This window comes from Cupressus sempervirens, chromosome 3, assembly GCF_028749045.1.
Source record: "Cupressus sempervirens isolate cs-2001-9-10 chromosome 3, ASM2874904v1, whole genome shotgun sequence".
Lineage (NCBI taxonomy): Eukaryota > Viridiplantae > Streptophyta > Pinopsida > Cupressales > Cupressaceae > Cupressus > Cupressus sempervirens.
The window spans coordinates 124,932,255-124,955,511 of record NC_143120.1 but is presented as its reverse complement, the minus strand read 5'-3'; the positions used below and the strand labels follow the sequence as shown (position 1 = coordinate 124,955,511).

The 23,257-nt window shown below is 32.0% G+C and overlaps 1 pseudogene; it reads right to left on the bottom strand.

Moving 5' to 3' along the window:
- Positions 1-22,440, bottom strand: part of LOC149565099 (leucine-rich repeat receptor protein kinase HPCA1-like) — a 50,226-nt pseudogene extending 27,786 nt beyond the window's left edge.
- Between the last annotated feature and the right edge of the window lie 817 nt (positions 22,441-23,257).

The window sequence follows — 23,257 nt, the reverse complement described above, 5'->3', positions numbered from 1 at the left end:
GTCAGTGATTGCTGAGCACCCTAGGTGAGGCTAAGCGCATATGTAAGTCAAGCTATTATAGTAGAGATCGATTAAATTGCAAGATGGTTTTTTCCAAGAAAATAGAGAAGAACATGCATATAGAAGCTGAGTACTAGTATGAATGTTAGTGATGACCGACTGTCAGTGCTTTTAGATGCCGTACAGGCTTGTTTTTTCATATGAGATTGTAATTGAATAAACAACTATGTAAATCATTTTGGATGACTTCTATATGATATTTAATGTTTGTAGAGATAGTTAAGATGGATATTACACATCATTGTAGAAGGTAATGATCCTAAGGAATGCAAATCAACCAATCAAAAAATCAGAAAGAAACATAAAAAGAAGATGAATTATAAACCATTGATTGAAATCTAGAATTTTCAAAGAACATCTATTAAGGAGGATTCTAACCCTAGAATCAAAGAGTGTGATGAAATGCAAATAGAGAGAGATAGAATGCATGGATGAATGAAAGTATGTATGCACAAGTGAAGAAGTAGATAAGGAAAGAACAGAGAAAGAAAGGCTAAGTTTGGAATCAAATCAGACAAGGGAAATCAAAGAAATGAAGGACTAAAGAGAGATATCAAATCAAGATATTGTATAGAGGAGATCCATAATAAGCTTCTAGAGAAAACTAAGGATCAAATACTGAATCCATTTTTAATAGGATTGAGTCAAGGAAAATCTCTTAACCAAGTGGTCGAGGACTAATATGTCTTTGTAAATCTCCTAATAGAATCCTTACTTAATTGTAAGTGTTAAATCCTTTAATAGGGTTGGACTACATTGTCTTCAAGTTTTTAACAAGATAGATCATATATTATGATCAAACATTATAACCCTAATAGGTTAACTTTATTGTTGCAATGGTGAAGATTTGTGGGTTTCATCCCCATCCTAGTTTTAACTTCACATTGAAGTATTTTTGGGTTACCAAATCATTTGTGTTATGTGTTGAATCTTTCATGGTTATGTTTTTAGCATTACAACTTTATGTTACATTTAAGATATGAGATGGTTTAAGTGTGAATTTAGTAATTTGGCTTTGTAACTAAAAGTTTAAGATCTTGATTCACCCCTCCCCCCCTCTCAGTATCTTGTTTCTCATTAAATCCTTCTATCAAAATTCATAGAGATTAATGAGACTCGAAGCATGGGCTATGTGAGATGTTAAGATCTCCATCTAACCACCATGGTCAAGAATCAATGGATAATCTCCATGTGTTAGAATATTATGATGATGTCAACATAAACATATGTGATTGGACTTGGATAGAGGATGTCCTAACCAAGAAAAATCCTAAGGGGTGTACTCCTGGGAAGATGATGAATTAGCTATGAGCTAGGAAGCCTGATCTAGAGACGTCTTTAAGATTGGGGTTAAATCTGAGGGTAGAATAATATATCCAGTTTTGTTATTGTTGTGATTCTAACAATTATTTTATGGGTACTACTTATCCTAGTTGACCCTAATAGCGGGGACATTACAAGCTCGAGTCAACTTGGGCACGTAAAGAAAGCCCCTAGCTCTACAATGACACTTGCACCAACACAAAATTTACACACCTTAGAATCTATAATAAAGAATAAGTAACCAAAGAACATAAAAATCCACACCATAGACACCAAAAGGATAGAGAGGTCAATGTGAAACACTAGGGCCTAAGGTTAAGAAATAAATCTTTTAACCAGGATCTCCACAAATAGAGGAAAGGTAGAAACTCAAACTCAACCATACCATCTAAAGAGGAAAAATCCAAACTAGAAAACTTAAAATAAGAATTTAAAATAACTTGACAACCACTAAACCAAGGACTATGAAAAACCCACCACATCAAATATAGTTGCTAGTAAAATAAATGGTGAGGAAGAACAAGAAAATTAGTTAAGGAGAATAAACCTCTCAATGTCACAACCTTCGTTAAAGTACCATAAGTGGATGAAAAGAATCAAAAGAAAAGTGAACTCTACCAAAGAAACACCTTTCACCCTAAGCATTAAAAATCAGTGCACAATAGAAGGTGCCCTACTAGTAGTAGAAGCACCTTCTAAGTTAAATGCATTGGCAGCTCCAACACCGTAGATTACAAAAAAAATGAGTCATTATTATCCTCATTATCATCATCATAATTATCTACCTCTTGAGTTCCTAGACACCCTAGAAACCTTTGCACAACTCCCACTCATTTTTAAAACACTCTATAAGTTATGGTATTGTTATGTTAGTGAAAGTAGTAGCATTTGATTTTTTTTTGAGAAAGTTGCATAGGACTTTGAAACCAATGCAAATTTATGTGAGTTTAATATAATATTATTTCAAATTATATTTTTTAATAGAATGAATGGAGACTAACATAGGAACAATTAGAAACATTTTAGCTTCTACTAGCCATGATTGATGCATGATTTGGCCTTTTAAACTTTTTTTCATGTACTAACTATTGTTTAGTCTTTTTATAAAAAAAACTTAATTTTTTTATTTTAAAAGGCCATACTAAACCATATAGAAGATGGATTCATTCAGAAAGTGTGGATGATTTTCCCAAAAAATCTACCCCAAAGTTGTTGTAAGGAAGCAAAGGTGCACAAAATTGCTTTCTACACTAATCTTGATATGATGATTATGCAAATTCAACTAACTATTATAGAGATCTCAAGAAATGCATAATAATATAATCAAAATAAAAATGAATGCATAACACAATGATTACCATGGGGAAACCATTCAGAGAGAAAAACCCCACCCTCCAAAACCCGCACAATGTATTCTCAAATCAAGAAGATTGCAATACACTTGCAATGCAAGTTCTTACAAGAGTGCATCACTAAAACTCAAACTCAGACTAAGACTCAAAGAGCCTCCTTGTAGCACCCAGTCTTTCAAACAAAGCTCAATGATTCAAACACATCCCCAAGCCCTCCTTTTATAGTGATTTACAAGTTGGAAACCATTTGTGGTCTTACAAAACCATGGGCAAAACAACCATGCCACATGTTACCCACTTGTCATTTGTAACTCCAAGAATATCTTTTTTGTCCATAATTTTGTCCTCTAGTTTAGACCCCCATAAAAGTCATATAATGAGTTATTTATACTCTAAAAATAGCCCTCTAATATTGTACTGGGGAGAAGACACAATTTTAACAACTTACAAACCATTTTCCAACTCATAAACATGTGAGAACTACTACAAACAAATTGTAGATTTTTTTGGAAAAATCTTGCAAGGTTGAGACACAATCTCAACATTATCCCACTTGTCAAACACCTTGCAAGAGTCAAGGGATCCAAAGTGTCATGAAGTTAATTGCTAGGGGCCGAGAGGCCCATAGACTTTGAACACCATTTGAGCTTCTCTATGTTCATGGGCTTAGTTAATACATCAACACCATTTGAACACCATTTGAGCTTCTCTATACTTGAGCTTCTCTATGTTCCTTGAAGGCATGAGTAGCTGCCATATACTCTACCTCTAGAGTGGAAAATGTAACCACAACTTGTCACTTGCTCATCCAACTAATTGCACCACCAAATAATGTAAACACATATGCACTGGTGTATCTTCTTCTATCAACATTGCCAGCCTAGGCTAAATCCACATAGCCTTGAATATTCAAGGAATGCTCATTTCTTGTTCCATGGAAACATATAGAGTACTCTAAGTTACCCTACAAGTATTTGAAAACTCATTTTACTACATCCCAATGTGCTTTTCTTGGATTAGTCATGTAATGGAAAAGTACTCCCACTACTTGGGCAATGCCTGGTCTTGTACAAACCATAGCATACATCAAACTTACAACAACACTCTTATATTGCACTTTACTCATTTATTCCATCTCCAATGGGGATGAAGGACACTATGAGCTAGAAAGCTTTGTTCCCATAGTAACAAGAATACTCAATGGTCTCGAATCTCGCATATTGAATCTTCTTAGAATATTACCAACATACTTACTCTGACCTAGCTAAAGCTTTCTATTTTGTCTATCTCTTATAATCTCCATTCCCAAAATGTACCTTGCTACACCAAGATCTTTCATTTCAAACTTTGCTAAGAGATGAGATTTTAATTATGTAATCAAACCTTTTCCTTTGCCAATAAACAATATGCCATCAACATATAAGGCAATAACAAGGAAATAATCACCATAAGACTCGTAGTATATATAGTGATTAGATTCAGATCACACAAATCCCAAACTCAATACATATGTATCAAATTTCTAGTACCACATCGTAGGACTTTGTTTTAAACCATAGAAGGATTTCTTCAATTTACAAACCAAATAACTTTTACCTTTTACCTTAAAGTGCTCTATCTATGTCATACAAAATTTCTTCCTCCAAATCTCCATGAAGGAAAGTTTTCTTCACACCCATCTGCTCAACTTCTAAATCATAAGTTGCTACAATAGAAAGTAAAAATTGAATGGATGTCACCATAATCAATTCCTACAACCTAGGAGTAGCCTTTTGAAACCAATCATTCTTTATACTTCTCAATGCATCCATCTGAACCCATCTTCTTTCTGAACACCCATTTACAACCAATAAGCTTTCGTCCTTTAGGCAATGGTACAAGGTCCCAAGTGTAATTCCTCTTAAGAGTTTTCATCTCTTCTTCCATGGCTATTTTCTAGGACTCTGAATCATTCATACCAAGAGCCTCTTCTACAGATTTTAGTTCATCAATATTAGCATTCAAATCAAATATACACCTCCAATGTTCAAGAGAATTTACCTTTCTGGTGCTTTCCTCTATCTACTAGACCTTCAAACAAGATCTGGTTCAAGTTCATGTTTAGGTTCTTTCTAAAACTCCATTCTACTATGGAGAATAGAGAGTTGTCTTCTCTCTTTTAATACCACAGTCTTTTCAAAATGTGTCAAAATCATTGGAGCGAAATTCACCACCATTATTAGTTCTCAAACACTTTATCTTCTTTCCAGTTTGCAACTCAACCATCGCTTTAAATTCTTTGAAATGACTGAAAGCTTCAGCTTTACTTCTAAGGAAATAAACCCATGTTCTTCTACTAAAATCATCAATGAAAGAAACATAATAAACTGATCTACCAATAGAAGGAACATCAATTAGACCAAATACATCCGAATGGATTAGATCTAAAATACACGAGGACTTATGAGAACTTGAGTAAAACTAAATGCAGTTTTGTTTACCATAGATACAATGCTCACAAAAATCAAACTCAAGATTGCAATCATTCAAACCATGAACAAGGTTTTTATTTTTTAAGGTTCATAGACCCTTCTCACCTATGTGGCTGAGTCTTTGGTACCATAACATATTCTTCTCTGCAGGTAACTTTGATTCAGAAGATAGAGCACCCTTGGGTACCCAAAAACCATGACCATCTATTGAAAGAGAAACCCTCTCCTTCTCCAACAAAGTAGTCCTCTTCAAAATCTTATTAGAAGTAATATTGCACTCAATTGTGTATGCATCAAGCTAGTACAATGTACCCAATCTTCTTCCTCTTGCTATTACCATAGCACCTCTCACCATTTTTACACTTGCTTCATAAAACTATACATGCACATCTACATCTATTAGTTTGCTAATAGATAAAAAGTTCCTCACTAGTCCCAGGATATGCAAGACACCATCAAATCTTCTAATTATTCCATCAGAAAATTTCACATGAATACTTCCATAACCAACAATACCAAGAACTGAGTTATCAACCAAATACACCTTATCACCATTAAAATTTTCATACTTACTAAACCAATTTCTATTAGCAGTCATCTGAAAAGATGCACCTAAGTATATCAACCATACATTTTCACCTGCATGAGTGGCCAAGGCTGTGATGAAAAAATCTCTATCTTCCTTCTTAGACTCAGAATCAAAATCTTGCTTCTTCTTCTTCTTCTTCTCCTCCTCTTTGCAGTCCTTTCAGAAGTGTCTAAGTTTGCTATAATTCCAGCATATCGCCTTGGATTTACTAGGAGATTTTGATCTCCCCTTATTCTTGGACTTAGAATGACCATGCTACTTTTCATTCTTTCCTCTTTCTTTTGGTCTTCCTTGAACACTCAAAGCCTCTTTGGAATTCAAAGAGACCTTCCTTCTCATCTCCTTAGAAAGTAGAGAACCAACAATGTCCTCCATCATCAAGACAAATGAAGTGGTCCCTATGGCCATGATAAGGCTATCTCATGAGTTCAAAAATGAACATAGCAAGACTTGGCACCTTCTTCATCCATTGACACCCAAATTGAGGTCAAATCAGTCACCAACACATTAAAATTTTCAAGATGCTCAGAAATTTGCCCACCTTCTTCCATTCTCAAGGAATACAACTTTTTCCTCAAGAAAATCTCATTCACAAGTGATTTTTCTCGATAGATCTCACTTAGCTTCTTCCAAAGATTTTTCATGGTAGGTTCTTAATGGACATTAATTAGAATTGAGTTTACAAGACATAATCTAATGAGACCTTTAGCTTTTTTGTCTGTCACATCATATTGTGCGACTAAAGTCGGATATGTGGGCCTTAGCTTATTCTCATCAATCACATCCCATAGAGCTTGATCAATCAATAGATCTTCCATCTTTAGCTTCCACATCTCAAAGTTTGTGCCAGAAAACTTCTCTACATCAATCATCTTTGATATGTTTTTCATCTTTGCAATCTTGCAACACAGAAATGAAAACCTCTACACAAGCTCCCACTTAGACCTTGATAAGCTCAAAAAACTCCATATCCAACAAATAGAACCAAAACTAGCCAGGCTCTGATACCACTAGTAAGGAAGCAAAGGTCCATCGAATCACTTCCTACACTAATATTGAGAGGACGATTATGAAAATTCAACTAACTATTGTAGAGATCTCAAGAAATGCATAATAATATAATCAAAATAATAATGAATGCATAACATTATGATTACTATGGGAAAACCCTTCTGCGAGAAAAACTTGCACAATGTATTCTCAAATCAATAATATTACAATACACTTGTAATGCAAGTTCATACAGGAGCACATCACCACAACTCAAACTCGAACTCAGACTCAGAGAGACTCCTTCTAGCACCCAGTCTTGCAAACAAAACTCGATGTTTCAAACACCTCCCCAAGCCCTCCTCAACTTGGAAATAATTTGTGGTCTTACAAAACCATGAGCCAAAATCATGGGCAAAACAACCATGCCACATGTTACCCACTTATCATTTGTAACTCCAAGAATAACATTTTCATCCATAATTTTGTCCTCTAGTTTAGACCCCCATAAAAGTCATATAATGTGTTGTTTATACTCTTAAAATAACCCTCCTATATTGTACTAGGGACAAGAAACAATTTTAACAACTCATACATCTTTTTCCAACTCATAAACATGTGAAAACTACCACAAACAAATTGAAGAATTTTTCAGGAAAAAGCTTGCAAGGTTGAGACACAATTCTCAATAGTTGCAACTTCCAAGTTGTGTGTAAAATACAATTGTAAGAGGAGAATTTTGAATTGTTTACAAAATTTTTAGGAAAAAAAATTAGAACGCACTTCTAATGCTATGAATATTGATTAGATAATAGTCATATGTATGTATGTATTCATGTATGTGTATACACACACATATAAATATATATGTATAGGTCCCGTTTGGTTGTAGGAATTGGGCGAGAATAGGAAAATCTAAATACCTGCATTCGCCAATTTGACGTTTGTTTGCAAAATATAAAATTTGAATTAGAATTTGCCTATCCTAATTTGACCATAAAATGAGTATAACAGAATTCCTAAAAAAAGATAGAATAAGAATAGCTTATTCCTATTCCAATTTTTAATAAACCAAATTTGATGGGTTGTCGGGTCTCTGACTTTGTCGTTTGATTGTATTTTGCCACTCAAATGCATTTTTTGACTATTTTCTTTGTTCATCATAAGATATAAACTAGGTCAACATTATTTAACGTTTAATATGTATTTTTTTTTTAAATAAGAAAAAAGACTAATATCAGATTTGATATTTTTTCTAAACTTTCATAAAATTATCTTTACAAATAAATCTTGTGTTTAGTCTTATAATTAAATTTATGTTGAAAGATCATTTAAATATCATATTAATGATCTTGACTTATTTGTATTTTTTATATTCTTTAATATATTAAAAAAATAAAATGATTTTAGTTTTGATCTTATACTCAATAAAATAATTTGATTTAATTTAGAATTAAATCTATAATATACAATATAATACACCCTTTGAATTTCGATGAATTTCAAAGGTTGTGGTATATCTTTCACTTCTAAAGTCAATTTAAAAAAAAAAAAGGCTTATTAGAATATTACCAAACTAAAAATTATAATTTAATTATTAAAATTTAAAAAGAAAACTTATTCCAATTCCTATTTCAATTGTTGCAACCAAACATAGAATATGTATATTTTGACTCCTCTTCTAGGTCAACCAAATAGGTCCAAATGATATTCCAGAACTTATTTTAAGAATGCACGAATACCAGAAGAGATCTTATTCTAGCATAGATGAATGCTGCATTTGACAATTCTTGCAACCAATACATATAATCTATAAGATATAAATATAGATTATACTACAAAATTTGTCAATTTTATTAAAAAATCTTAAGAGTTTGTATGATAAAAATTATCACATGGGCATGTACAAAGATGGAAGATTAGAAAGTCTTAAAAAATACAATAAGTTCTCAATAGTAGCTACACACATTATAATGCACTCACATTTTGTGAGCCATAAAAATAATAAACTAGATCACTTAATCAATTTATATTTCTAACCTTTTATTTTAACTGCTTATTTTCTACGATATTTAATAATCTAACTATATTATCTTTTGAATTGGAAACTATCATCCATTAACATCTCATTGTATTTGACATCCAACCCGAAGGACTAGGCCTACATGTTAATGCCCAAAAACATATTTTCTATAATATAGAGAAAATAGTTAAATGTTAATGTGGTCTCTATCAAATTTACGCATTGTTCGATGTCCACTCAAAAAATTGCTAAGATAATTTCTAAATTTAGGTTTTATTTCTAATGGTGTGTATTTTAATATTAGGGTTTGTTTAGCTGTGGGAATATAAATACGGGAATAGGAATACTTATTCTCGAATAGAAAATGGGGGTACGTATTCCTATTCCTATTCTTGTTTGGTTCAGCTAGAATTTGATGGGGAATTCACGAACCCGAAAATTTATGTTTTCTAAAATAAATAAAATTGGAATAGGAATATGTATTCCTATTCCACCTATTTAGGTGGAATGGAAAATGCTCATTTTTGGGCCTATTCCTAGTCCAATTCTGATTTGGTGCATCCAAACAAAGAATTCAAAATTTTAAAAATTTACATATGCCTATTCCACTTATATTCCCGATGGCAAATGGGCCCTTAATGATATTAAGATTACTATTTTAATTTACTTTGCCAATTTTCTTTTTCTTTATTTATGAAGAAAAAATATTTATACTATATTTTGACATTATTGTTTGTACATGACTAATGAGTATTGTTTGTAGTGGGATGACAAGGATGGAAAAAAGAAAATTGATTAATACAAAGACATATGAAACTAGATTTATAAAATATTAAATGGTATGGTGAATCTAATTTATTGAATACTATCATATATGAATAGTAATATCATATAAGCTAGTTGAAAATTTTATCAAATTATGAACATGTTTTATAATTTTGCATTTCAAATTATTGCAAATCTATCTTGATAAAATATAAGAGCTTTATTGTCCTATGCTATTCAATTTATATAATTAGGAAATTGGTTTAACACCAATCAACCAATCAAAATGAACTATTTTCCATTAATCAAATATTTGTAAACATAATATATTAATTTATTATTTTAATATATTATCTATACTATTTATTGTAATCATAATTGGTTCATTTCATTTGATCTTATAGACTTCCTCCATTTTGATATGTTTTTGGCTACATTTTGAACTAGTCATAAATTTTATTAATATTAAGAAATTATTTATAGATTCATTATGTTTAGTTTTAATACTTAATATCTATTTTTAATTTAACTATCAACATATTTTTTTAATTTTCTATTAAAATTATTTAGAGGCTTATGTTTTTCACCCTAAATCTTAATTTGAAACATATACTATTATTAATTAATCATTACAATTATTTTTTGTCAATATTTGAATATGTGATACCACTATTGTTATTTCAGAATTTTTATTGATCGCATTGTTACATTAAAGATGTTATTTACAAACTATAAACATTATATAAAATAATATTAATAATCTTAATAAGAGATTTGAATTTAACATAATAAAATTCAAAGATACCGTTTTTATTAGAAACTATAAAATCGACACTTCCGTCACCGAAGTTTATGCAATTTTTGACGTATTTATTCAACTGTTTGACTTCAAAAACTATATAGAAATTTGACTTGGTCTTACCTAATACCGATTATTATTTTTTAAACAATAATTATGCTAAATATTTTATAGTTATATAATAGTTTATTTATTTAATTTAATATGTTACTAGTTATAAAAATAAAATAAGATTAATATGTTATTTAATTTAATTTAATATTTTTGTGTCTTTTTATCTTTTATTTTACATCAATTAATTATTCTAATATTCAAGTTTTAAAATTATAAATGTAGAAGATAGTTTTTGGATCATTACAAATTTACTATAATACATTATATTTCTAATGGTGTATATTTTAATATTAGGGTTCATTTTGCTACAGGAATATAAATGAGGGAATAGGAATACTTATTCTCGAATTAAAAATGGGGCTACATATTCCTATTCTTGTTTGGTTCAGCCAGAATTTGATGGGGAACTCATGAACCTAAAAAATTTATGTTTACTAAAATAAATAAAATTGGAATAGGAATACGTATTCTTATTCTATTTAGGTGTAATAGAAAATGTTCTTTTTTGGGCCAAAATTGGAATACGTATTACAATTTTATTCCTATTCCAATTCCGATTTGGTGCATCCAAACAAAGAATTCAAAACTTTAAGAATTTGCATATGCCTATTCCACTTGTATTCCTCTTGCCAAACGGACCCTTAATGATATTAAGATTAATATATTTAATTTACTTTGCCAATTTTCTTTTTCTTTATTATGAAGAAAACAAATATTTAAACTACATTTCGAAATTATTGTTTGTAGTGGAATGACAAGGATAGAAAAAAGAAAATTGATTAATACAAAGACATATGACACCATATTAAATGGTATGGTGAATCTAATTTATTGAATTCTATTGTATATGAATAGTAATATCATATAAGCTAGTTGAAATTTTTATCAAATTATGAACATGTTTTATAATTTTGCATTTCAAATCATTGCAAATCTATCTTGACAAAATATAAGAGCTTTATTATACTTATCTAGGCTAGTACTATTGTATTCAATTTATATAATTAGGAAATTAGTTTAACACTAATCAACCAATCAATATGAACTATTTTTCATTAATCAAATATTTGTAAGCATAATATATTAATTTAATATGTTATTTATATTATTTATGGAGGTGAAGCTATCTCTTATTGAGGTGAAGATCTGGTGTGAGTTGTTGGAGACTCCTATTGAGGGGGATATTTTCAAGGCTGTTGCTTGTGATAGGTTGGGGGATTGGTGGCTCCACCTTCCTAACCTTGATGTTTTGATCTTCTCTCCCCCTATTTCTGTTGTGGGGGACCCTTTCACTATTGAGGTGGGAAATGAGACTACTATGAGGTGGAAGATCTTTGAAAGTGCAGGGTTAAGAAAGGGGCCAAGATGGCTATGGATCTCGGGTTCTAACAAAGAAGAAAGGATAGTCAAGTTGCTACCTTGTTTAGTTGTTCAATTTTCATGGTGATGAAAGGACCTCATTCCTCATGGTTCTTGTCTTCTTGTGATTGGATGTACACTGGAAGTTTTAAAGGGCTCATCCAAGTCCTTGGTTCTTTTTTTTGGTTATGTTTCACAGCTTGTATGGGGGCTTGTCCCAAGGTGTGTCATTCTCAAACTTTTGTCTTTGATAGAGGTAAGTCTATATTGTAGATCCTTGGTGATCCTGGGTTTGGTTTTAGGTGTTGTTAATTCTATTTAGTAGTATCTAGTGTGAGTTGTTTGTACCATGGGCCAACACCCTCTTGCTACTTTTCTTAATAAAAAACATATAAAATTAAATAAATAAACTATTATATAACTATTAAATATTCAGTTTGATTATTGTTTAAAAAATAATAATCGATATTAGCTAAGACCAAGTTAGACTTCTATATAATTTGGCACAAATTTCTCCCAACAAAATTGTCTATTGAAGCCAAACAGTTGAATAAATACTTTGAAAATTGCATAAACTTTAGTGATAGAGGTGTTGATTTTATAGTTTCTAATAAAAACTATATCTTCAGTAATTTATTATGTTAAATTTAAATCTCTTATTAAGATAATTATTATTATTTTATATAATTTGTATAGTTTGTAAATATCATCTTTAATGCAACAATTTGATCAATTAAAAAAATCTGAAATAGCAATAGTGGTATCACATATTCAAATATTGACTGAAAATAATTGTAATGATTAATTAATAATAGTATATGGTTTAAATTAAGATTTAGGGTTGAAAACATAAGCGTCTAAAGGCACAAGAACCTAATGCTTGAAACCAATAGTGCCCAAGAGAGACAAGAAGCATGAGCCTCCACAACCCAAGATTGCCCCAAAGGTAGCAACCCATCATGACATCCAACAAAGGGAGGGGGTGAGGAACCATCCCAACCTAGTCTTTACTAGCATAAAAGTGAGGAGTACCATGCAGATAGCTAAACTCCCCGCTAGAGCTTGGGAAGACACAGGATCCAAAAGACTTGATCCAAATAATGTCATTCCAAGGTAAGATGAACCAGGGAGAATGAGAGCAATGGAACAAGCTTTGAAATCCAATACCCCCACCCTTGCCCATGTTACCATCACAACTAGCTATGAATCTAGGGGAAAACCTCTCTCCCCATAGTCGTAGAAGGGTGGAGCCAACCTTTACAAAAATTAGACAATAGCCCTTAAAAGAAAGTTTCCCCTAGCAAAGAGCGACACCTTGGAGGAACCCATCAACACTGTCACCAGCAAGAATGGTACTAAAGACTAGACCACAATCTTTGCATATCCTTCTTAAACAATGAAGGCCACAGACAACATGAGTTCCAACCCAATGGAAAAAACTCCCAGCTGAACTGCACCACACAAGAGAAAGAAGATGTGTTTGAAAAACCCTTTCCTTCAGACCAACAACTAGAGAGCACTAGGACAACAAGACAGCTGGATCCAACAGGGAAAAGTCCACCAAAAGCTCACAAAAAAAAACTCCCTCACTGCCAAGTGCATCATCATCCTCATCATCATCATTATCTTCCCCCTCACCAATCTTAGACACCCCTGCAACACTCCTGCATCTACAAGAAACCCTCAGGTTGAAAGCTCCAGACCTGCTCCCTTTCTCACTCATTGCTCTAGTGTTTATATTTAATTTTATATGTTATTAGTTATAAAAAAATAAGATTAATATGTTATTTAATTTAATTTAATATTTTTGTCTCTTTTTATCTTTTATTTTATATCAATTAATTATTCTAATATTCAAATTTTGAAATTATAAATGTAGAAGATAGTTTTTGGATCATTACAAATTTACTATAATACATTCTATTTCAACAATTCAGTATCCTACATATTATTTTTTTTTTTATTAGAATGCATTCTAAGGACAAGAACATGGCGCTTGTTTTCTTTTCAAAACAACTATACAATTATGATGTAAGAACTTTAATTTGTTTTTCTTTTAGCTTGAAATGTAATATACTATTGAAACCAAGTGTTGTAAATCAAAGCATATAAGCAATTCATACATTGCCATAGCTCACCACTACAACACTCTAAATACTTACATGAATACATATCTTATACAAATAATAATAATTAAATCAATGTACCAATTATATATGAATATATAACTTTACTATAATTAATAATGAAAGTCAAATAAAAATTATATATTTTCTCCACATTAAATTACCTCCAAATATAATTAACATAAAACAAAACAACAATGATAATAATTGACGTATAAGACAATACTATTAAATTTTACTACCATAAAAAAATTGACAATAATCTATTTGTAAAAATACGTCAAACTCAGATAATTTATAAATAAATTTATTTAAAAAAAAAAAAAAAACTCAATATAATTAAAATAAATGGACTTTCCCTTACTTTAAACAAAATCTTACACGGCCATGACCTGGTTTGGCAGGAATGCACCGGTGATGCTGTTGTTCTGTAAATCTATTTCTTGTAGCCCCTGGCTTGTTACACTGTTGAAATTCACATCTCCATCAATGAAATTGCTTGCCATTCTCCTGCTCATTGTGTAATGAAGTTTGGAATGAATCACTTATTTTAATGTAATCTAACCAAAGATAAAGTCAATGACATTCTATTTTCACAGATCATAATTTTAATGAGTGTTATATTTGAATATGATTGTTTGTGAATTTTTGTACGAACGATATTAAAGATGTTGGGATTTTTATAACCAATATTTTGAAGAATAATCTATCATTCCAATAAAAACATAAACGAATCAAATTCTGAATAAACTCACAATGTCTCCAATGATGGCAATTTCAAAATGTTAGATGGTAGTGGTCTGTCTAACTTTCCATTTTCCATTGAATTGGTAAGACATTCGAAATGCAAGAAAGAAAGAGAATCAGTATATATAATTAATCTTCTTCTCTACTTCATTTACATTGATATTTCCCAAGCGTTTGATTTCTCTCGACTTACATTGTTGTTAACAATTGAGAAGAAGAAATCCAGTCAGGAACAGCCGATGCTTCAAATGAATTGTTGCTCAGGTCCCTGCCAATACCACGCGCCAAAATATCATAAAAAATATATATAATAGATACAGCGCCGCCATTAATGGAGCTTGTTTACACGTTGACTACTTACAAGTATTGGAGGGATTGCAGGCCGGCTAAATTCGGAATTTGACCAATCAGTTTATCATTTGAAAGACGCCTGAACCATATATTGAAATCAGAGAATAAATCTATTATCTCCATTAATTGTTTGCATCGACTTTACCTCTATGAAATATCAAATCAAGGAATCTTACAATTCGCCTAGTTTCGCCAAGGAGCTAATGTTTGACGGTATTGTGCCCTCCAATTGGTTTCCATCCAGCTTCCTGTTAAAATGCTTTTTCAGTAAGAAAACTGATGAATTAAAACAGCAGCACAAAGAATGAAAAACAGAGCATAAAAACAGAGCTTAAAAACAGAGCAGCAAAATTCAAATATATCAAAGAGCTATAAAGTTTCTTCTTGTTATTACAGCTGAGAGGAATGCTCTATTTATAGAGCTCATACATATTTCTAGAGGGTTCTTGAGAAGCTTCAAGAAAGGAAGCACTCTAGAGATTTCTACATAATTTTAAATTCACATTTTGCACAAAGAGAGAGGCTCCAAGAAGCAAGTAGAAAGTTCTGGACTGTGCATTAAATGCCCAGATACTATAATAAACATTATTTTTAACACCCCCCCATAATGTTTATTTGGAGAGAGTAGGAACATCTTTGAGCTGCAATAGATCTCTAAATTTCGTAGATTTTACAATAGACAATGCTTTTGTAAATATATCAGCAAGTTGATCTTCTGTTCCGCAAAATTGAAGCTCCACCTCTTGTCTTTCAATTAGATCTCGAACAAAATGATGATGCACTTCTATATGCTTGGACCTTGCATGATATACTGGATTTTTTGCTAGCTTGATAGTACTTTGATTATCACAAAATATTGTTGTTGGAGAGTCTTGTGGATGATGCAATTCTTCAAGTAACCTCCTAAGCCATAATGCTTCTTGAGATGCCTTTGATAAACCAATATATTCAGCTTCTGTAGATGAGAGTGACACTGTTGATTGCTTCTTGCTACTCCACGAAATCGGTCCTGATCCAAGATGGAAGATATATCCTAAAGTTGACTTTCTATCATCAATGTCACCTGCATAATCAGAATCCATATATCCAACTAAAGTAGGTTCTCCTCCATATTTGTATTCAATGCCAAGCTGGTAAGTACCCTTAATATATCTTAATATTCGTTTAGCCGCTTTCCAATGTTCAATGTGTGGATCTGCCATGTATCTCAATACAATACCAACTGCATATGCAATATCTGGTCTAGTTATAGTAAGATACAAAAGATTTCCAACAAGCTGCCTATATAATTTTCCATCCACTTTCTTTTGAGTAGAGTTAGCACCCAACTTTACTCCTATTTCACATGGTGTATTACATGGTTTACAATCACTCATATTGAATTTTTTAAGTACATCAAGAGCATATTTAGTTTGAGAGAGCATGATTCTTCCTTCTTCTTGCCATACTTGCATACCCAAAAAATAGTGCATTAGTCCTAAATCAGTTATTTCGAAAGCTTGTTTGAGTTGATTTTTAGTTATCTCAATATCATGTGTGTGATCTCCTGTAATAATCAAGTCATCCACATACAATACAATGATAACAACCTTATTATCACAATATTTTACATACACATCTAGATCAGCATTACTTCTTTTAAATCCAACTTCTAGGAAGTAATTATTAATTTTTGAGTACCATTCCCTTGGTGCTTGTTTGAGACCATAGAGTGATTTTCTTAATCTACACACCAAATTCTCTTCTCCATACTTAATAAATCCTGGTGGTTGTTGCATATAAATTTCTTCTTTTAAGTCACCATGCAAAAATGCACTTTTTACATCCATTTGAAAATTTTTCCAACCAAACTTTGCAGCTAAAGCAACTATTGTACAAATGGAAGTCATCTTAGCTACTGGAGCAAAGGTTTCAGTATAGTCTATACCTTCTTCTTGTGAGAAACCTTTAGCCACTAACCTTGCTTTGTATTTTTCAATAGCTCCATCTGATGTGAATTTGGTTCTATAGGTCCACTTGCAACCAACCACATTTTTGCCTTCTGGAAGTGTTGTTAGTTCCCATGTTCCATTCTTCATCAAAGAATTGTATTCTTCTTGCATAGCTGCTTCCCATTCTTCTTTTCCTTTTGCTTCTTCATATGTGTTTGGAGTGTCAACCTGCATCACCTTAGTCATAAGAGCATAGTTAGCAAATATATATCTAAGACCTTCTTGATAAATTTCTTTGATGCTTCTAAATTTCTTTGGATTTTCATTATCACTTTCTTGAGTCTCATCCCATGTAGTGGTTTGCACACCTTGACTTTGACTTTGGTAGAAGTAGAATTTTCTTCATCAATCAAAATTGGAAAGAAAGATAATGTTGGAGAATTATCATTCTTAACATCTTCATCAAACCATACATTTCTTTTAATATAGATTTCATTAGTTCTAGGATTGTATAACCTATATCCTTTCGATTCCTCACTATATCCAACCATTATGCACTTCTCGCTTTTCCTTTCAAGTTTGCTCCTCCTTTCATCAGGAATGTGAGCATATGCTTTACAACCAAAAATTCTAAAATGAGATACTGTAGGCTTTCTTCCACTCCATGCCTCTTCTGGTGTTATGTTCAAAACTGCCTTAGTAGGTGTTCTATTCAAGATATATACGGCAGTATGAACTGCTTCAGCCCAAAATTTGGCTTCTAGATTTCTAGAATGAAGCATGCACCTAGCCATTTCTATTATAGTTCTATTTTTCCTTTCAGCAACACCATTTTGTTGGGGTGAATAAGAGACAGTTGATTCCTTTTTAATGCCATGTTCTTTACAAAAATCTAAAAGAGCTTTATTCATGTATTCAGTCCCTCTATCAGTTCTTAGTATCTTTAAGTACTTTCCACTTTGTTTTTCAGTCAAAGCTTTAAACTCTTTAAACTTTTGAAACACTTCATCTTTCTTTTGTAGAAAATACACCCAAATTCTTCTACTATAATCATCTATAAAAGTGAGGGCATACCTTGATCCTCCAATTGATGATGTTTTGAAAGGACCCATTACATCACTATGGACTAAATGTAGAGGAGTTTTTGCTCTTCATGATTTATCTTGAGGGAAACTTTCCACATGTTGTTTTCCCATTGCACATCCTTCACACACCTTAGGGCTTAATGATATCTTTGGCAGCCCATGCACCATTTGTAATTTCTCCATAAGCTTGAGACTTTGAAAATTGATGTGCCCCAAACGCTCATGCCATATCCTGCTCATATCATCATATTGGGCAATAGCACACATATGTTTATCTCCACATTTAGAAGTAAATTCTTGAAATTTATATAATCCATTCTCCATGTTACCAATTGCAATGACTCTATAATTATCATTGACATCCTTGATTAAGCACTTATCATTGTAGAATTCTATTTTATGTCCTTGACTTGTAATTTGAGATACTGAAAGCATATTTGTTTTTAATTTAGGAACTAATTTCACATTTTTGAACAAACCATTATCAATTTTGACATTACCAGTCCCTTTAACTTCTAAAGCACTATTATCCCCCAAATATATTTTCTCTCTATTATTTTCACTTATTGATTCAAATTGATTCTCATTATGAGACATGTGTTGTGTAGCACCAGAATCAATAACTCAATCTTCTTTGAAAGTATTATTTTCTTTAAGTGCAACACAAAATGCATTTCTTTTAGAATCTCCTAATTTTGGATAATTATTTACTTTCTTTTCTACATCTCTTTTCTTCTTGAAACATTCATTTGCCTTATGACCCATTTTACCACAATAATGACATTTCCATTTACTTCTATTATGATCTATATATGAAATACTCTTATTTTCATTCTTCCAATTTCTTTCTTTAGATTCATTTTCTTGTGACTTCTTATAATATTGTTTTCCTTTCATTACAAATGCTTGAGATTCACCATCAAATGATTCTTTTTCTTTAACTTGTCTTTTCTCTTCTTGAACCAACTTAGCACACAATTCTTCTGATTTAATATTTTTTAATTTATCTGCAGTATCTAAACCCCTTATAAATGATTGATAAGATCCTGGAAGACTTTGTAATATAATTTGCACAAAATCTTTATCATCTATATCTTTTCCAAGAGAAGCAAGCTCATTTTTCTTTTCCTTTAACTTACTTAAATGTGGGACTATCTCTTGTGAGCTTGATAATTTCAAATTGTATAATTTAGTTGTGAGAGATAAGATCCATACATCACCTGAATTTTGATATAAATCTTTCAAAATCTCTCAAACTTTGACTCCACTTCTCTCATTACGAACTTCTGGAAAAACTTCTTCTGAAAGTGTAAGCTTGATTAGTGCTGCTGCCCTCTTGTCCCTTTTATCCCAATTATCTTGATCATTTCCTAGATTTGCAGGCCTTTGTTCACTACCAGTCACAATATCATAACAATTTTGAAGGGTTAGAGTGATTTCAACATGAGATACCCAATCATAATAATTTTTTCCATTTAATTTAACTGTAGGCAAAGTCACACCAAGTGATTCCATTGTTAAATTCTCTCCCTTTTTTTTGGATGAGAATGAAAGATATTTAAAAACTTGAACACCCAAGCTTGAAATTGAAAAAATCTCACCAATTTGTTGAAGAAAAAACCTTTTCTTTTGCTGCAATATTCTTCTTTTGATGTAGTTTTTTTGTCCCAAACCAAACTGCTGTTCACTCCTTAGTTACAGCCTGCAAATGTAAAGATTCACACAAGGAAAAACACATATATTCATTCCAAAAGCATCATATATTCACAGCCCAAAGAACTGAAAATGCTCTGATACCATGATGAATTAAAACAGCAGCACAAAGAATGAAAAACATAGCATAAAAACAGAGCTTAAAAACAGAGCAGCAAAACTCAAATATATCAAAGAGCTATAAAGTTTCTTCTTGTTATTACAGCTGAGAGGAATGCTCTATTTATAGAGCTCATACATATTTCTAGAGGGTTCTTGAGAAGCTTCAAGAAAGGAAGCACTCTAGAGATTTCTACATAATTTTAAATTCACATTTTGCACAAAGAGAGAGGCTCCAAGAAGCAAGTAGAAAGTTCTGGACTGTGCATTAAATGCCCAGATACTATAATAAACATTATTTTTAACAAAAACAAACAAGTTTCGAAAAATGCAGTTGTTTAAAATGAGAATCAACAAGGCCAAAATCTAGTGATGGACACATATCCAGACTTACAGAATTGTCATGGTCTTAACAAGACCAACAGTGGAGGGTATCCTTCCATTCAGAAGATTATGATCGAACAGTCTGCACATTATATGACAGAAAATCAAGCCCAATATGAAACAGTAATCTCAGATTAATCAAATAGCATAGGCTTTTATTTGTTAAAATTATACTAATCAATAGTAGTAGTTGTTTTTTTTTTTCAAAAGTGGATACTAATCAATAGTAGATGAACCGCCTCTAACAAACTATGTAAATAATTTTTTTTTAAAAATGCGTTGTTTAATCATATGAGCCACTTCAAAATAAATGAAAATTTAGAACATAGTGTTTATGTCCAGTAATCTATCTAAATAAATGAAAACTTAGAATGCCTTGTTTAAGACTTAAAATAGAAAAAGAATCCTTTGTTATAAAGAAATTAAATGTGTCCTTACACATGCAGGATGGTCATGTTTTGGTGGAACATTTCAGGTCGAATGGAACCTTCCAACCTGTTTTTATTAAGGTGGCTTCAACAATCAATCAAAAAGAGAAGAGTCTGCCAATTAGGAGGAGCCCATTGTATGAATGTAGAGAGATTATTAGCAGGAAAGAGTGAAAAAACGAATACATGGCTTACAAGTGAAGACAGGCATGAAGCTTCCCAAACTCGGGTGGGATTGTTCCACCAAAACCATTGTTGGCAACGTCAAACCACCAGAGTTTACTAAGGTTACCCAAGCTGGCAGGAATATTACCGCCCAGTTTGTTGGAATTGAAATCCCTGATCAATAGTTTTTCCTTCAACTTACCATATAAAGTAGTAAACTTGTGAACAATTAAGTATCTTGAAAATAATGCAGTTTTTCTTACAGAAATTGAAGCCGTTGGAGATTGCCAAGCTCTTCCGGAATGCGCCCGGTGAAATTACACGCAGTTAAGACACTGTAAATGTTACAAATTGCCAACAAGTTCGAAATTCAATGTTATCCGATTTTCATAAATTTATTAAGCAGTCACTTGACTGCTGTTTCTAAATTTAATCTTGAAATATTTTGTTGTCAACATTTTAAATCACATTTCATAATCTATTATAAAGATTTTAGAAAACATCAATATTGATGGCTCGTAAAGTGCAATCAGAAATGTCGATCCTAAAACTTCTCACGCCATAAAATTTAGAAACAGCAACAATACTATTGAAAATAGATCAAAAATTTAACAAAATATAATTTAAAAACAATTATTTAACGAAACTAACTATAAATTTAAGAGCATGGTATTTGTAAAGTAGGAATTCTCACAGCTGTGTAAGGGTGTGTAAGTTTCCTAAACTTGGTGGAATTGGTCCTGTCAAGCCTGGGTTGAACGACAAATATCTGCAACAACAACTTTTTTTGATTAATCCAAGGCCCACAAATTACTGCCATAATTAAGTTAATTCAATATTTCCAATTGATGTATGGAACTTACAGAGCAAGGAGACCTGTAAGGCCTCCAATTTCTGGAGGCAATTCTCCCACTAGGCCCATTGTTGATAATTATCTGTATTAAAAAAATAGAAATGTAAGGAATACAAGCATCCAACATTATGAAAGATCAAATAGAACTAGATGGAATACTTACTTATTCGTTTTATTTGTTTGTAAGTTCAATTTGTTTTCTTTATGTTTAAAAATGTAAGCTGTTTTGCAAGATAAATTTGAGGTCTTAAATGTATCTAAGATCTCCATATAATGATAATTCAACTGTGTAATTCCTTGATTGAGCTGAGCATTGATCATTAGTTCTTGTAATCTTAGTTTCAAATTGATAAATTAGATTATTCTTGTTTCAATTTTATTTTTCTTTCACAAACATAAACCAACTCACAGATAAGTTACTCGGGCGCCGTCACGAGTAACCGCGGTCAAGTTAGAAGCGAAAGGATCACCTCCTTTCCATGCCAATCCAGGCGAATTTGGCCATTGTCTTTGCACCATACTCAATGAAGATACTGTAAATTGTGATACATGCATTTCAAAAACACATCAAAACTATTTCTTTTAAGCAGATCAGTAAAAGCAACTCATTTTAATAAAATCGTACCATCTCTATGATCTGTAACTCCTGCTGCAGCAATCTCAAAACAGAGAGATACAATGATGAACAGAAAATTCCAGTAGAAACCACCCATCGTTTAAACTAGTACCCACAAATCAGAAAAGATAAAAGCTTGCATTCAACGGCAACACGAATGTTTGTATTATCCATTGTTTTTTATTTTTCATTTTAGAGGTCAACTTGGGTACCCATTTTTGTGGTTCAGAGACTTTTCAGCTGCAATGAGTAGAGTTGACTTTGGCAAACGATTAAGAAATTTACTGTGGCAATTAACAAATCTTGTAATTCTCATTTTTTATTGCAGACGACTTACACAAACATGGAGACGAATGTGAGAGGTGGATTTGTTTAACAGAGTAAACTGTGTTGTTATAATCGTTGACCTTCAAAACCAGGGTTGATACGTAAAACATGCGGCTTGATTTTTTGTTCTCTTTCAAGGGGAAGACAAATTCAAAAGCGCGAAAGCAAACCCAATCTTATCCTATCTATTTCATCCATATTATTACTGTTTTTTCTGAAAATGAGCTCGCCTGACTTTTTCGTTGAGAGTAGCTAGATTTTTGATGCGAAGAGTCAGAGGTGTTGGTGGATATTAATTTCTCCACGTGCCCGCCGTTTCTGAACCGCCCACAACCCACAACAGCCAACAACCCGCCGACAACAACATGCAGACAGAACGTTGCATTCAGCCACCCAACGCCCTTTCAGAATCAGTCTTCAACTACCAGTAGTTGCCTATATTTATTGATATATATTAATATTATATGTCATGTAATACATGTGTTTGATATTTTAGAGAGTTCTTAGATCTCTATAAATAGAGTCATTGTGTAAGGATTTAGGCATCAATGTTATCTGATCATTGTGAATCATGAGTAGATAGAATG